Genomic DNA, 12,027 nt, shown 5'->3' with positions numbered 1-12,027 from the left:
CTAACATAAATGTTATTTATAAAGATTAAAATCATAGGTGTTGGAAGTAGATCATCCTTGTAAATAATCATAAAATTCTTCAGTGTGTCAGTTCTTTATCCTTGGACATGTCAATTTACCTATGTATGCTAGAGTGTCTTTGAAAGGATCATAATAGGGCCAATGGAGCATGATTATTGAAATAATTACATGAAAAAAATGCATTTAAAATGCGTAGCAAAGTGCCTGTCACATAGTAAGCACTCAGTAACTGATAGCTATTTCTAGTCTTAGCGACTACTCTGAGGGTTAATATTTATCTCTTTAAAGTGGTATTGCACTTCCTTGGGAGGTGCTGCTGCTTTCAAGATTAAATGGGAGGCTCTTTCATTGCCTTTTTAGAATCACTTGGGTTACCTTTGATGATATCTGCTCCTAACCCTTTAGAATCTCCTTAGGTTTGTTCAAGCTGGACAATGAAGAAGAATTTCATTCTTTTCTGTGCTCTGAGTTTTTTGAGTCATTGGATTATTGGGGCCAGAGAAGAATAAAGCCATTATCTTGGTACAGGAGACTCTGTTATTGCTCATTATTTTGAAGTATTATGTACCTTTGTCCTGTGTGTCACAGGATAATTCTGTACCAAGGAAACCATATAAGCAAAAAAAAAAAAAAAATAGAATCATTTTTATTCACCCTCTTATAAAAAGGGCAATGAGGAATGCCATTTTTAGAAAAAGACAGTCTTTGAAGATCAGCCTCCTTTGTGTCTTTTATCTAGAAATATACATGCCAAATGAGATGCCAAGAGGTTTGGTTTCTGCTGAGAAGCTTAAGGAAATTAGGGACTATAGCTGAATGCAGCATTTATGGTTTAATATGGAGAAAATAGAGTATAACGAGTGGCTTTTTTCGTTATACTCTCAAGTTGTTTTTACCTAGGTTCTACTTTCAAGTTGTTTTTTATTTAAAAAATTTGAAATATTACTACTTCATGACTGTGAGAATGATGGGCTATCCTCTTACGTCAATCACTTTTTCCAAAATGTATGCTTTACTTGTTTTCAATATCTGAGAAAAGTAAAAAGGAAACAATAGCAAAATAATTAGCTTACCTGATACATTTCAAAGAAAGTGGATAACTAATGTCCAGTCAAACAAGTGTGCTAACAGGGCCATCTATCTCTGGAATACCCCCAGTCTGAAAGGTGCTGGAGAAATTTCTCTCTCCTGACCTTCAGCAACTGCAGTAACAAATTTGGGAAGAGTCACCTAAATGCTCACTAGTCTATGCATTTACCTATTTCCTTTTCCTAACTCTGTTTGGGGGACAAGAATGGGCATTGGAATCAAAGAAACCTAGACTCCAAATCATGGTGCATCCACTGGGACTTTGGGATCTATCCATTAAGATAAGATCATGAATTCAAGTTGTTAAGGTTTGGATTATAAGGGGATATTAATTCTCCTCTATAAAGCAGAGACACTGGTGAGTATCTGAAACATAGGTTGTGTTGTCTTACTTTTGTATATACTGTATTTTCCCTCCACTGCAAGAGTGGAAGCTTCTTATTGTGCTAGCGGGGAGTTGGAAACAAAATCACAGGAACCACAGGTAATAAAACGGACAGTGAGACTGCTTCTGGAATTAGAATACCAGGCCACTTCTACTGGTGTGCTGGGCAAAGTCAGGGGTAATTTTTTTATTTTAGTATTTTATTTTTATTTTATTTTATTTTATTTTAAAAGGGAGAGAGAGAGAGAGAGAGAGAGAGAGAGAGAGAGAGAGAGAGAGAGAGAGAGAGAGAAGAAAGGAGATAGAGATAATTGATAGATAGATAGAAGATAGATAGATGGTTGGTAGATAGATGATAGATAGATAGATAGATAGATAGATAGATAGATAGATAGATAGAGAAACATTGATATGCGAGAGAAACATTGCATGTGCCCCAACAAGGCATTGACACTGCCACTTGGGTATATGCCCTGACCAGGAATTGAACCTGCCACCTTTTGGTGTATGAGCCAATGCTCCAACAACTGAGCCATACCAAGGAGGGTGAAATCGTTCTAATTAAATGATTTTGGCCTCTGAGATGACCATCCCCCTGCTTATTGCAAAAAGCCTGCAATAATCCTTCACTCTATAAATACTATTGAGAAACCATCACATACAATGTACAATTATGACAAAATGCTGTTATAACCAAAAAATTAAAGATAGTTAAACAGAAAAACAGGAACTTGCTACTATTTGGACAAAAAGAGTGGAGTGTCTTGTTTTTTGTGTTCTACTCCATCTATCACCCAGCAGCAGAGGAGACTTAAGAGCATGAACACTGAATTGGATGCTATAGTTCTAATTCTGGCTGCATAGCCTACTGCCTTTCTTCTCTTGAATAGTTACTTAATGTAGCAGTCTTTCAGTTTCCTCAGTCATAAGAAGGCAAAAATAATAATAGTGTCTATCTCTTAGGGTTGTTAGGACAGTAATGAGACATATATGTGAAGCATTTAGTACAATGCCTGTTACATAATTGGTGCTTATGAATAGCTGCTATTATGACTGTTATTATTATGATTACTGTTTTCTCAAGTGTAAGATTTCACAGTATTTATTTTCTCTGTGTGTTTGGTAAATTTTGTTTATTAGCTCATCTTCCAAGGAAAATTACTCCTACAAACATGCTGAGATAATGCAAACGTCAGTGACCTCATTGTAGGGCAGGATTGTGAAAGCTTCAGCCTCAAACCTGCAGAGGGGAGTGGCTATATCCATATCTTGTATAAAGGTATATAGTTCAGGACTCTGACCCTGATTGGATGGCCAAGGTTCCAACCTTTTTCCTTGACTCTGCAGCATAATGCAACTAGGATAGTGGCCCCAACCAGAGCAGTAACTTGGCACACATGTGTAAATTGGTGCACAGAAGGCTTAGTTTGAGCCCCCATATTTGCTTAGATCCTATGACTAGAAGACTAGTAACTTTGCATCCAAAAGTGAGTGACCTGGTTGTGCTGGAAGTTAAAAGAACTGGTTCATAGGTAACATGTGAGACTTTTCTTAGGATATCCCTGACAATTGTGAAAGAGATTTCTAGAGTATTCTGCGGGGAGGGAGGGTGATAATCATGTATGCTATTGATTACTATTAATGTAATGCCTTTTAAACTTCAGGATAGTTTGATGCAGGAACACATTAGAAGTAGAGATTTATGGTTTCACACTACAGAAAATAAAGCATGACATTAAGATTTTCAAATAAAGAATTAGAAATACTTTCTTTTTTTAAAAGAAGATTATAAGCAAATGCTTTAGAAAAATCTCATAATTAACAAGTGGTAATACCCATGTCATAGAGTTCCCTTGATATTTAGAAAGAAAGACATTTTGTTTCTTATGTTTATAGGAAACATTATTTGACTCAGGAAATAAAATCTTATTTCATTCCATAGTGAGTAGATTTAAAGTGGAATTCTGTTACAATTCTCTGGTCCTCGCTTGTTAAACATTTAATATTGTTCTTCTACATAATACATAAGTTGTTGCAAAAAAAATGTAAGTTATTTTTTCTCATCCACATTCTTTCTGGACATGTGATCTGCTATGCATCTAAAAGCAAGTTCTATCCATTTATTTCTACCACAGAGCCCTACTATGACTTGTTCTATCAAACTTTGGAAGTGAAGTGCTATATAAAATCATCCTTTTTCTCAGTTGCTGCTTCTAAACAAGTCACTCTGTGGTTTTTGGGGGGTTTTTTGCTTTGTTTCTAACTTGTATTTTTTACTAAATTGATTGGGATGACATTGGATCACTTAAGTTTCAAGTGTATATTACTATGATACATCATTTGTATATTGCATCATATGCCCATCACCCAAAATCAAATTATTGTCCATCACCATATGTTAGGCACCTCTCATCACCCAGCACCCCCACCCACTTTCCTCTGGCAACCACATACTGTTGCTTGTGTCTACAAGGTTCAGTTTTATATTCCACATATAAGTGAAATTATGATATCTATCTATACCACCCTCTTTCAAGCACTGCTGCTGTTGCTTCTCATCGCCAAGAAGTGATAGCTGACTTTCTATACAATTCACATAACTCCATTTTTTCTCATCTAATTTTATCTTCAATTCAATTAATTCTGTATCTAAATAAATAATAGTATAGGGCACTGAACTTTTTAGTTCCTTGACCTCCCACTTCATTTGTATCCAAAGCATACAAGAAACTGTACACTTGGTCTACCTGCTTTTTAAATTTTAATATCCTCATCTATCCTCCACAAGCTCTCAATAGTTATTCCAGGTCTTAGTTACTTCCCAGTTCACCCACATTAGACTCCTGTTCAGTCAGAATGTGATGGTTGGCTACAAATAATGTGATTCCCAGTGTACTTTAGGAGCTTCTCTCGTTTCCAGAAGACTAGTGTCTACCCTTGATCATTCTAATAATCTACTTGCTTTTTTTTCCATTCCTAGACAGAAGATAACATTGGAGAAAAACACTCTTCATCATTCACTCTCTCTAAGCCCATCACTCTACCAAAACAGTCATTGTTTTAGTCATTAGTCATAACTACCATACCTTTCATCTGTCTTGTGAGGATGTTTCATGTCTCAATAAATAATCAGATTAGCCAAAACCGGTTTGGCTCAATGGATAGAGCGTCGGCTTGGGGACTGAAAGGTCCCGGGTTCGATTCTGGTCAAGGGCATGTACCTTGGTTGCGGGCATATCCCCAGTAGGGGGTGTGCAAGAGGCAGCTGATCGATGACTCTCTCTCGTTGATGTTTCTGACTCTCTATCTCTCTCCCTTCCTCTCTGTACAAAATCAATAAAATATATTTTTAAAAAAATAAATAATCAGATTAATAAGGGCAAAGACTCTATGCTATACATTTCTCTATCTCTTTAAGAATGGGTATATTGTAAACATGTAATTGTTTTTGAATAAGTGAATGGCTAGATGAATGAGTGAATGAATGAATGGATGGATGGATGGATAGAGGAATGATTGGATTTCCTTTAAAAAAATCAATAAATTTTTTTTTTCATCTTGTCTTATTCACCTCACTGTAAGTCATAAGTGTTAGTGGTAGAACAGCTTTTGAACACTACACTGAAGCAATGCCAAGCCCTGCTCAGCTCAGTCCTTTGCCCAATTTAATTGGTTTCCTTTTAACAACTGCTCTTGCACTCCCAGGAACTACATCAGACTACAGAAGCCAAATTCAGGTTCAAGGGTCAGATAAAATGATAACTCAGCTGTGGTTACATTGACTTGGCTTTGCTCCTTGATCTGCAACACTTAAGGATACAAGATGGCATGACTGGCCATGGCTCCCAGAGGCCTCCCTTAACCTTCACAATGATACACCTGCAGTTTGGTGGCCTTGATGGTCCTGATGGAGGGAGGTAATTATGAGATCAGAAAATCCCCGACATGCAGGAGTTTTGAATATTACATTTTTTTAGAGTAAAGAGTAGGTCAGGACTTAGAGGTACACCTTGTTACCACAAAATTATTACTTTGCTATACCATGGTTATGTGTCTCACTTCTTATTTCTTCCTGAGCCATGGCTTGGGTTACAAGGCAACAGACCTACCATACCTGCTTTCCTTCCTCTAAAATAGGTACTAGATTTATATTTAGTTTATTTTTATTGTGCTTCAGGATTGTTCTGCTTATATTTATAATTTTTTTGCAACAGAGTTATTTTCTCATAGCTCATCTCCATGCTTTTATTAAAATGTCCACTCCTTGGAACATAAAAGTTAACAAAATCTTTCAATTTTCCGCTACCCACCTCTTCCAGAGATTATTCACAGGTAGGAGGTTACCATAGCTCTCCCCTGGCTTTCCCAGAAAAAGGTGACCTTCCTTCTCTTAGTCCTTTTGCTTCCTTCAAAATAAATTCTTAGAAAGAACTAAAACTACTGCTCTTGGAGAATTGTTTATACCACCTCCACACCAAGAAGTAAAAGGTCACAGCTCATGTGAAATCAGTCATATAATGGAATGAATTAAATTTCAGCTTCAAATCTAAAGGTCAAGATTTAAACTTCCTGACATAAGATATATAGAACCATCCACTGCTCACTCCCCTTGTAAAAAATAATGTATTAGTAAGTGGAATAATGGAATCGTACACAACTGTACTCGAATTGTAGTTCTTATTACCTGCGAAACTTCTAAATCAATCTTATAGCACTTCAGTTTTCTCATCTGAAGATGCTAATAACACCAACTACATCACAGGACTTCTATATTATGTATTGTAGGTAAAGGATCTAGCAAATAGTAAGAGTTCAATAAATGGTAGTTATGGGCCCCATTTTAAAAATAAGTTATCTCAAGTAATGGAAACAGTGTTAAAAAAAAATTGGCACGCAATTCCCAGCTCCTTAGTCCTAGGGCAGAATTCCTTTAAGGTAATAGCAACAGATTCTCTTTTCTTTAGAACATGGTCCTTCTTTCTGTTCAGATGTCTCATGGAGGAATACCCTGAGTGGCTAAACTATACTTAACCAAGTGATATCATCAAGTGACGTTCAAAAGAGATCATGACTGGTTTTATATATAGCTTTTCCAGAAGGTTCCCACATGCTTAACTTAATGTCTTCTCAAATCTTTTGGCACCAACACCAAGCACATCTCTCAATACTATTTATTTATTTATTTATTTATTTATTTATTTTTTAAATATATTTTATTGATTTTTCACCCAGAGGAAGAGAGAGAGATAGAGAGTTAGAAACATCGATGAGAGAGAATCATCAATCAGCTGCCTCTTGCACACCCCCTACTGGGGATGTGCCCGCAACCAAGGTACAGGCCCTTGACCGGAATCGATCCCGGGACCCTTCAGTCAGCAGGCCAATGCTCTATCCATTGAGCCAAACCGGTTTTGGCTCTCAAAACTTTTTAAATTTTATTTTCATTGTTGACATTATTAAAGACTAGAGACCCAATGCACAAAATTCGTGCAAGGGGTTCGGCCCTTGCAGCTGCGGCAGCTTTCCTCAGCCCTTGCAGCCCGGGCTTAGTCCAGAAGGTATTTGGGAAGGTTGTTCAGCTGTCTGGTCTAATTAGCATATTATGCTTTTATTATTATAGATTATTATAGATGTTCCCCATTTTCCTCCTCTCCACCCAGACCCCACCCTTTTTCCCTCAGCACATTGTTGTCTGTGCCCATGGGTTATGCATATGTGTTCTTTGGATATCCTCTTCACCTTCTTTTATTCCATCTGCCCCACCTCCCTCCCTTCTGACATCTGTCAGTCTGTACCCTGTATCCATGTCTCTGGTTCTAATTTGTTCGTCATTTTATTTTGTTCATTAGATTCCACATATTAGTGAGATTATATGGTATTTGTCTTTCTCTGACTTATTTCTCTGGTTTATTTCCCTTAGCATTATATTCTCCAGTTCCATCCATGCTGTCACAAAAGGTTAGAGTTCCTTCCTTAGTACAGCCATGTAGTATTCCATTGTGTAAATGTACTTCAGCTTTTTTATCCACCCATGTACTGATAGGCACTTGGCTTTTTTCAGAGCTTGGTTATTGTAAACAATGCTATGAACATAGGGTGCATATTTTCCTTGTGATTGGTGTTTTGGTGTTCTAAGTATATAGACCCAGAAGTGGGATCGCTGGTCAAAAGGCAGTTTCATTTTTAATATTTTGAGGAAACTTTATACTGTTTTTCCAATGGCTGCACCAGTCTGCACTCCCACCAACAGTGCATAAGGGTTCCCTTTTCTCCACATCCTCACCAGCACTTGCTGTTTGTTGATTTATTGATAGAATCCATTCTGGCAAGTGTGAGATGATATCTCATTGTGGTTTCAATTTGCATCTCTCTGATGATTAGTGATGTTGAGCATTTTTAAAAAGACATATTTTTATTGATTTTTAGAGAGAAAGGGAGAGAAAGGGAAAAGAGAAAAACATCCATGAGAAGGCAAAACATAAATCCATTGTCCCATGCATGCCTCCTCCTGGAGACTGAGCTTGCAACTTGGGCATTTGTCCCAACTGGGAATCATACCAGCAACCTCTCAGTGCACGGAATGACGCCTAATCAACTGAGCCATGCCAGCCAGGGCTGAGCAGTTTTTCATATGTCTGTTGGCCATCTGTATGTCCTCTTTGGAAAGGTGACTCAAGTCCTTTGCCCATTGTTTAATTGGATTGATTGTTTTGTTCCCGATGTTGAGTTGTACAAGGTCTTTATATATTTTGGAAAGTAACCCCTTATAAATGCATCACTGGCAAATATGTTCTCCCATAGTGGGTTTCCTTTACTTTTCTTTTTTTTTATGGTTTCTTTTACTGTGCAAAAGCTTTTTATTTTGATGTAGTCCCATTTGTTTATTTCCCCCTTTGTATTCCTTGCCCTAAGAGATATATTAGCAAATATTGCTATGATATATGTCTGAGATTTTACTACCTATGTCTTATTTTAGGATTTTTATGGTTTTGTGACTTATATTTAAGTCTTTTATCTATTTTGAGTTTATCCTTGTGAATGGTGTAAGTTGGTGATCTAGTTTCATTTTTATACACGTACCTGTCTAATTTTCACAGCACCATCTATTGAATAAACTGTCTTCACTCCATTGCATACTTTTGCCTCCTTTGTCAAATAGTAATTGACCATATAGGCATGGATTGATTTCTGGGCTCTCTGTTCTGTTCCATTGATCTATATGCCTGTTCTTATGGCAGTACCAAGCTGTTTTGATTATAATGGCCTTCTAGTATTAGTTTGATTTTCTGGTATTATTATCCTTCCAACTTCATTCTTCTTTCTCAAGATTGCTGAGGCTATTTGGCATCTTTTTTGTTCCATATAAGTTTCTGGAATATTTTTCTAGATCTGTAAAGTATGTCATTGGCATTTTAATAGGGACCTTGTTGATTTATTCAGTTTTACAAAGCAAAGAACTAATTGGAAGGAGTATTTTTAAAAATGTCACTAGAGCAAAGCTTGGGGAGTCAGTCTTGCAATGGATGGAGAATATAGCACATGGATGCTAGGTACAGAAATCAAACCTGTAAGCCTAGAGGGGTCCTTATACATAACGTTATGGTGGTGATGAGCAATCCAAGTTTATAAAATAGGCTCATGTCTATTTCAGAATTGTTTTCAACAAGGCGCTTTCTGGGGACTGTGTGCAGGATGGACTGCAGGAAGGCTGAGGCTGTTTTGGATTTCTAATAGCTGATGCATACTTCTAAACAGGAATTTTGTTAAGGAGCTAGGCATTTTTATTCATATACTCAGAATATGCCTCTTGTACTACCTTAGATTATGAGTTCCCAAAGGTACAATAGCTGGTCTTATTCATCTTTCTTTCCCCAGGACCTAACAGAGTTTCTGGAACTGTGGGTACTCAATAAGTATTTTTTTTTCCTTGAATCAGCCTGTTGTGTTGTTTTATTAATGCAGTGAGATCCCAGGCACTGTTACACGACACTAACACAAAGATGGAGACAGCCTTAAGCCTTTCACTGCTGCGTAGTAGCCCATATTTGGTAAGAAGCCGCTATGTTGGAATTCGTGATCTAAGACAATTGCATTGGAAAATACATGAAAGCACTTCAGGCCACCTTGGTCTGCTCTCTCTCCTCAGCAGGATAAAGCCAGAACACATATTTCAATTAGAGGTAACTTTGAATTCCTATATGATATGCTACCTTTACTAGGTTTGGTAAGTAGAATAGTGTAAAGAAACCTAGTAATGTTTCTCTGGGGGGGAAAAAAAAGGCATTTGGAGCCATCTTTGCAGAAATTTAGTTATGAAAATAATTGAATGTGTCATATGATACATCTTCCGGCAGCTTACTCAACAGCTAAGAAAGTAAGTACTGCCCACATATTCCCTGCTAACCCTGTTCTACTTTGTACAAATTAATTCAATTGATGGTAAATTTGTAATGGATTTGGTAAACAAGAGAAGCATACCTATCACATATTGTACAATACTATAAACCAACTGGAGGCCTGGTGCATGAAACTCGTACGCTGGGGGGGGGGGGGGGGAGGGTCCGTCAGCCCAGATTGTGAGAGGGCACAGGCCAGGCCGAGGGACCCCATTGGTACATGATCAGGGCTGGGGAGGAACATGAGAGGTTGGCCAGCCGGGGAGAGACCATGGAAGGGCTCCAGGGCATGTCCAGCCCATCTTGCTCAGTCCCAATGGGCCATACCCCAGCAGCAAGCTAACCTGGTCAGAGCATCTGCCCCCTGGTGGTCAGTGCATGACATAGCAAGTGGTTGAGTGGCCTTAGTATACATTAGCATATTATGCTTTGATTAGTTGAACTAATGATCGGACACTTAGCATATTAGGCTTTTATTATATAGAATATATAATATGTGCTAATATCTTGTGACATACTAACTTTTTTCATCTTTCCAACAAATTGTCAGTACTTTTCTTCCATATGTACTTTTGAAAGTCATCATAACCATTTTCAAAGACTTTTAAATCTCCGGACTTCAGACCACAATGAATATATTCTTTTGAGAACAAAAGAGAAAGGATAGGGAACTAAAATTCGGAGAGATTAAGCTGAGCAAGGCCACAAAGTTAATAAGAAGTGGAACCCCAGCTAGTATGATTCCCAAGTCCACTAGTTCTCAAACTTTAGTGCGTGAGTTTTTTGGTTTTTTGTTGTTGTTTTTTCAGTTTTATTGAGATACAATTGACATATAACATTGTATCAGTTTAAGGCATACTAAATAATTATTTAATGTATGTCTATATTGTAAAATAATTATTATGATAAGTTTAGTTGACATCCATTACGTTTCATAGTTATAATTTTTCTTCTTGTGATGAGAACGTTTAAGATCTACTCTCATAGCAATATTCAAACAGTATTATACATTGCATTCTCAGCTTTTTACTTATTTTATAGCTAGAAGTTTCCACCAATTGGCCACTTGCAGCCATTTCCCTCATCCTCATCCCACAAATTTGCAACCACAAATTTGTTATCTATTTTTGAGGGTTTGCTTTGTATGTGTTTGTAAATCATTTTGGGGACTTGTAAAAATGCATATTTTGAGTTTGTAGTGCTATGTGTCTACAGTGGAGCCTGAGATTCCAGGACCACATCGTAAGTATAAGTATTCAACTACTGTGATTCTAACCCACTGTACTGGGCTCTGAGCGTGGAAAATTCAATCTGGGCCAATGTGACAGTGACAGAGATGTTTGACTGTAAGCCCTGCAAGTGTAAAACCCAGGCTTACTCAAATATTGAATTTTTCCTCAGCTTAATATTGTACATTTTATTCCTTGAATTTTCTGATCTTTTAAAATAAAATTCAGGTTTTTTTGAGACATTAAACTCCCAGCAAAATATTTATGGTCCACTTCTCTCCCCTCCCCCCCCCCCTCTGTTTTTATGTATCATTTATTCTGAGAGCACAGGGAGAGTATGAATTAAAAATCACATTGATATTAGTGTGGCCCGCTTCTTATTCTTCCCCTCACCTAGAAGGAAAATGCCAGCATGGAAGTCAAGTTGGAGAATGAAAGAAAAAAAAAATCAGAGAGTGAGAGAACCTTCAGAGATCTAAGTCCTTAAACCAATGTTGACAAGATTTCACAAGGACAAGAAAGACAGATATCCCCAAAGGTTTTCTTCTTGTAGTTACTACAAAATGTCTTGCTCTTCCATACCTCAGGGCCCTTTGCCCATCACTTTTCTGGGATTCTCTTTCCCCAAATCATCTGGTACATGTCTTTCAGTTTTTAGCTCAAATGTCACCCCCAATAGAAAAGCCTGTCTTACCAAAAATAAATCCCCAACTTTTATACCTATCCCTTAAAATATCCCCCAATATTCATAAATGCAGGGATTCTCTTCTTCCTTGTTCACCAATCTCAGTTGCCTCAGTCATTCGTGAAATGCATAGTTCATGGAACAGAATTAATAAGTATTTGTTAAATATCCAAACGAAAGCTGAGCAGGATGAGACCAAGAAAATGCCAGTGTATTTGATAA

At 37.4% G+C, this 12,027-nt stretch overlaps 1 protein-coding gene across 1 annotated transcript in view; it reads left to right on the top strand.

The window, feature by feature from the left end:
- GABRB1 (gamma-aminobutyric acid type A receptor subunit beta1) overlaps window positions 1-12,027 on the top strand; it is a 362,332-nt gene that overhangs the window by 162,724 nt on the left and 187,581 nt on the right. The gene's annotated exons all lie outside the window — the stretch shown is intronic.

This window comes from Pipistrellus hanaki (assembly GCF_964339955.1).
Source record: "Pipistrellus hanaki genome assembly, chromosome: 1".
Lineage (NCBI taxonomy): Eukaryota > Metazoa > Chordata > Mammalia > Chiroptera > Vespertilionidae > Pipistrellus > Pipistrellus hanaki.
The sequence above is the reverse complement of the archived record's forward strand: the minus strand, read 5'-3'. Positions and strand labels throughout refer to the sequence as shown.